The 5,896-nt window shown below is 39.5% G+C and overlaps 1 protein-coding gene across 1 annotated transcript in view; it reads left to right on the top strand.

Annotated features, from left to right (window-relative positions):
* BMP5 (bone morphogenetic protein 5) overlaps nucleotides 1-5,896 on the top strand; it is a 66,568-nt gene that overhangs the window by 3,650 nt on the left and 57,022 nt on the right. The window lies entirely within an intron of this gene.

Genomic DNA, 5,896 nt, shown 5'->3' with positions numbered 1-5,896 from the left:
GTAAGGCTGACTCCTTTGTCTCTTTTCTTAGTCTGCAAATATGTTGGAGAAAACAAAGGAAGTGACATAATTAACTTTGATAATCTCTCTGGTTGCTAGACAGTCCTGGAGGAAAATGACTGAGCAGTGTTAGTTAGAATAGCATTGTTCCAAGGCCAAACAGAGAGAAAGAAAGGGACTGTGAGCAATGCTTTTAGCTGAGTCTGCTGTACTCAGTGCCAGTCAGGCATAGAAAAAAAACCAAAAAAAACAATTTGAGAAAACTATTCTATTTGCTCTGAACTGTTTCTATTCATACACTGTTTCCAGTTAAAAATGCTTCTGTAAATCTCATCTCATCTTGTATCTGTGCCTGTTAAACCATAGCATATTAAATTGCACATGGGCTGGTGTGACCTACTTAATTTTGTGCATATCAAGGTCCTTCTCTGAACATCTGATTACCTACTGTCAAAATTAGATACCTAATGCTTGTGGACCAGACATGTACAGAGCTGGGTGTGGAGGACATACTCCTGCAGCAGGAAGAACAACTGAAAGAAATCAGGAAACAAAGGCAAAGCTGAAAATCTGCAGGAGTATGTCTGTAGCAACAGCAGCTGCAGAGGAAAGGATGAGGGTGAGGGCAAGGCAGGTGGGGCAGCGTGGCCAGCAGAGGCCACTGAAAGTCTGAGGTGCTGAGAGGTGGCAGCAACCCGTGTGGCATTGTCCCAGTGCCCGGCTGGCTCCCCCAACACTGACAAGCAGACGATGTTTCTCAGACCACAATGTGCCACCTTTTTTATTTTCATCAATTACGAGGAACCTGTAGCAAGCAGGATATACGGCTCAGTGCCAGGAACTGACCTGCTCTGTCCCATGTGGCGAGAGCTGACATGATGCCCTTGTTGGGATGGCAGAGAGACACTCTAACTGTTTTGGTATCTCTGGGTAACAGGGTCAGTCGTACCTGCCTAGGGCATTAGGAGAGCATTGCCAAACAAAATGCTTTCTTATGGAAGGCCTGCATGGTACAGATTGAGGCAGGTAACACAGATATTATAGTATTATACTTCTCCGAGACCTGAACTCTAAACTATTTCTGGTCACAGATGAGAGAAACAAAGATCTCCATTAAAAAAATATAGAACAACTGAAGTCATCAAAAGACAGCTAATAATGACCTATAAAATGCATGCAATCTTCTGGTCAAAAATATAAAATGTATTTAAAATATTTAACAAAGAAAGGCTACTAGAGGCAAGAGTCTCTTGTAAAAGAGTGTCCTGGCAAGAGGGGCGGCATAACAGTCAATTATTACAAACAAAATCCAGGTTTCTTAATTAAAATACAAAATACTGGCTCTGCTGTTTAGCCTGTAATAAGTTATGTCTTGAGAAGACTGTAATTATGCTGGCGCCTGCTAGTGCTGCTATAGTTAAGTTTGTCACCATTTCCATTATAAACCCCATTTTTAAGCAATTTATAATGTAGTCATAAAACATGATTTTAGATTGAACTTGGAAACAAAATTTTTAGAGTGAAAAGTTTTGTTTCTCTCTTTTATTTATTCATTTACTTAAATACAAATAATCTGTTTGGTCATCTTTATGCTTTTTAGGAGAGCACTAAATAAGCCAGAAATTTTATGGCTTTGAGGCTCTCTGGCCATTTCGTAGTATAAACATATTTTATTTTTTTTGTCTGCATTAACAGGATCAGTCATTGCTTGAAAGCAGAGAATTTTAGTTCTTTTAAATGTCCATAAATACAGGAAAACAAACTTCACAAAACTTTACAGAAATAACGAAGACTGATTAGCTTTGAATTACAATGAAGAAATGAGAACCTAGTTAACCTTGGGCCTCAGAATGAATTGTTGCAAAATGCTTCTGCCATGAGACTGACCTTCCCTTTCTAGCACCCTTCTCATGTCAAAGGAAGATGTCAGAACCAGGAGTCAACAACTTCTCAAAGGTGGGATCTTTCCTGCCAGCCCATTGCATCTGGTTCTCCTAACTGCCCCCAGGAGCATACAGAAAATATCCAAATGCCTAGAAGTCATTGAAAATTCTCATTGATTTGTCCCAGAGCACATTTTATCACTAAAAGGTGATAAAGAGCAGAAAAAGAGCACAGAAAATATTGGGCATCTGCTCTGAGAAATCACAATGAGAAGGCAGACTCACATGCTTGGGCTATGCAGAAGTATTTTTATTATATGTATCATCCTAATATAAGCTATTCAAGGACAAGACTCTGTTTTTTGTGATTCAATGCTTGTTTCTAGAGAGGCAGATATATTTTTTGATGATTAGCACTGAACAGATAGAAAAATCTATGAAAATATCATTGTGAATCCACTTCCCAAAGGAAAACACTGTCCTGCAGTCTCAGTCAGCATCTGTAGCTGTTTCATAATTTGTATGGCTTAGCTAGAATTCCTTCAGGAAATACCATTTTTTTTCCAGCTTTAAAGTCTAAATGTTAAGGAACAAAAATTGAAAGTAGAAGCTAAAAAGCAGAAATGAGGACTGCTTGCATGTCTCTTCCACACTTAGATTACAAGGCAGTTTCAGATGCAAGGGTTGCAATGTAAATCATGTTCTTCTTGCCTAAGCCTACTTTACAAGAGACTTGGATTACTCTACTTAGCATCATGCAGGTCATATTTTCAGACCTCTGGCTACATAAAGGGAAGTTTAGTAGCTACAACTACTTTCACCTTCAATGTAAAGATTTTGAAGAAAATTTTACTGCTTATTTTAGGTATATACTTTCTTCAGTATTTCAGTTTTTCTCAACCACCGTAACAAATATCTGAGAGAAACAAATGGATTTTCTAGACCCACAGGATAAAATGATTTTTCACTTTATTCCTTTGCTTTGCCAGCTTAACAAATTCTGGTTTGAACCAACTGCTGTACTAAATATTGGCAACGGTTACCCATTGTTAATTAAATAAATTTCATCAGCTGTTGCCAATTGTAATAATTTTGCAAGATCGAGGCATTACATGCTAGAAGAGAGTATGGTCAAATGGGAGAAATTCAGGAAAACAGTATTTTATTTTAAGAACTTTTCTTGATTTGTGTTTTACCATTGCCACCACAGTGCTATACCATGTTGGTTTATTAAATAGACCCAGAGCTTGAACAGTTGCATTGTTTTCTGGATTAAAAATTGGATAGCTGGGCCCATAGACTGGTGCTGAATGGTGCCACATCCACTTGGTAACTGGTCACTAGTGGTGTTCCCCAGGGATCAGGGATTTGGACCAGCCCTGACCAGGATCTGGACCAGTGATTCAAGTACACCTCAGTCAGTTTTTGGATGACACCAAGTTGGGAAGGTGTGTTGGATTGTAAGAAAGGGGTTTTGGACAGCCTGGATGCATGGATCAAAGACGATTTTATGAGGTTCAACATGGCCAAGTGTTGAGTCCTACATCTGGGTAACAACAACCATGCACAGAACTACAGGCTGGGGGCTGAGGGGCTGGAAATCTGCCCAGCAGAAAACCTGGGGATGCTGGTTTACATTTGCCCAGGTGGCCAGGAAGGCAGTGGCATCCTGGCCTGTGTCAGCAGTAGTGTGGCCAGCAGGAGCAGGGCAGGGATTGTCCCCCTGTACTGGGCACTGCTGAGGCCACACCTGGAGTGCTGTGTCCAGTTCTGGGCCAGACTGGAGCAAGTCCAGAGAAGGGCAATGAAGCTGGTCAAAGACCTAGAGCACAAGTCCCATGAGGAGCATCTGAGGAAGCTGGGGTTGTTTAGACTGGAGAAGAAGAGCCTCAGGGGACACCTTATCACTATCTTTGACTATCCAAAAGAAGGGATTAGGAAAGGGGGGCGTCTCTCTCTTCTCCCAAGTAAAAAGTGACAGGACAAGGGGAAGTGACCTCAAGTTGCACCAGGGGAAGTTTAGATAAAAAATTTCTTCACAGAATGGACTGTCAATCAGTAAAGCAGGCTGTCCCAGGGAAATGGCTGAGACACCATCCCTGAAGGTATTTAAAAGACACAGATGTGGCACTTTGGGAAATAGTTGAGTGGTGGATTTGGCAGTGCTAGGGTAATGGTTGGACTTGATAATCTTAGACATCTTTTCCAACCTAAATTATTCTATGATTCTACGTAGAAAGATCAGTTAGCACATAAGAAAGATTTTAGGGTGCACATAGTCTAGCAGTTGTACCATGCACATCTTTTCTTTCACAATCCTCCTCCAACAGCAGGCGATTACTAGTCTCTCAAGGACTGTGTGATTCATGGTAGTGATCACTTTCAATTGAAAGTACTGGAGCAGCAGCTCCTTTTTTATTGCCTGAGAGGCCAGCTGATCTCTTACAAAAGGGGAAACTTTGCTAAACAAAGGAAGTAATTTTAAAAGAAGAAAATAACATCTGTCTACAGATATGTGGGGAGGGAATGAAGAAATGTGAAAATGGAGATGGTGGGGAAAAAAGATTTAAAGTTCAAAAAGCTGAAAAGAGAGTCCATGTGGGATCAGAGGCAGCGCATTCAAGTGGCAGACTAAATGCGGAGAGATGTAATAGGAGAAAGTATTGGGAAGAGAGGGAGTGTGTGTATAAAATGAAGCACAGGAAAGTGGTATAAAACCCCCCAAACTAATTTAAAGAGAGATTAAGAGACTGCTGCACTATCCCACTGCCAGTAGAGGTGCTAAAGCCATGGCTATGGAGCAGAGTAGCAAAATGCTCAGGGGAAGAAATAATTCCAATATTTAGATAGGTAGAGTATTTCACAATATGAACAATAGTGCAGTGCAGCTACCTAGAAGGCATCTGTTTAGAAATTAATTTCTGAATGAATCTGTAGTTGAAAATAAAAATAACTCCATCAAGAGGCAGAAGAAGTTGCCTGGAAAAGCACTTCAACCAGCCTGGGAACAGCACAAGATACTTCTGGCTGTGCTGCAGCTACAGCACAAGGAGACCAGCAGGTACCAGTCTGCAGCTGGGGCACAATAAAACCCTTCTACAAGCTGAGCCAAGAATAATCTTCTTTAAAAGTGCTTTACTACTTACAAATGTTGCTCTTGTCCAAGTGTTTTGTATTTGCTTCAGTGCAGTTCCTTTTTTTTTTTCTTTTTCTTTTTTTTTTTCCTTTAAGACAATTAGGGACTTACTGTAAACCAAAGGGGATTTCTGGGAGCTCTTTGGGCTTTTAAATTATGCAAATGATAGCATTGTGACGTTGAATCATATTATTAATTGTATATTTTGTTGTTCTCATTTCTGAAGTGTATGTATGAAACAAGGTTTTTTTGTTTCCCAGTCTTTGAATACAATAAGTTTCAAAAAAGTCCCCAGGCAGATTGCAAAATTATTTTTCTCAATTTTCTTAATGCTAAAGAAAAGTATAATTTTAATGCTGCTGAGTATTCTGTGCTGATAGTTTTACAACATTGTGTATGTACTGTGAATAAAACAAACTTCATAAATTACTGTACTTAAAGCTGGAGACCTTTCTGTAATTTTTAAACAAAGTGTTCTATTAAATGCCATCTATAAAATGCTTGATGCCTTGCCTCCACGGCTGATTTGTGATTTTGCCTGTGCTTTTGAATACCTGGATGAAAAACTCTTAATGCTACAGGAAACTGGTTGGTAACTGAATAAATAACACTATAAGTATTGAACACTTCCACACAGTAAGTGTTATTTTGCAATGGATTCCTCTTGCTGTAGCATAAAATGGAAGTACTCTCTCTATCAATAAATAATATTCTGAATAAAAGGGGTTTACAAACATCATACTTAATTCATGGCTCAGCTGCCAATTCCTGCAGTTAATTTTACCAGTTTTCACACTGTGCCCATACAAATGGAATTATCCTTGCATTAGAAGGCATCTTTCAATGATGCAGAAAAATATATTTCTGCATCATTCTT

This window comes from Cyanistes caeruleus, chromosome 2 (assembly GCF_971803275.1).
Source record: "Cyanistes caeruleus chromosome 2, bCyaCae1.hap1.1, whole genome shotgun sequence".
NCBI classification, from domain to species: Eukaryota; Metazoa; Chordata; class Aves; order Passeriformes; family Paridae; genus Cyanistes; species Cyanistes caeruleus.
This window is presented reverse-complemented; position numbering and strand designations above follow the sequence as displayed.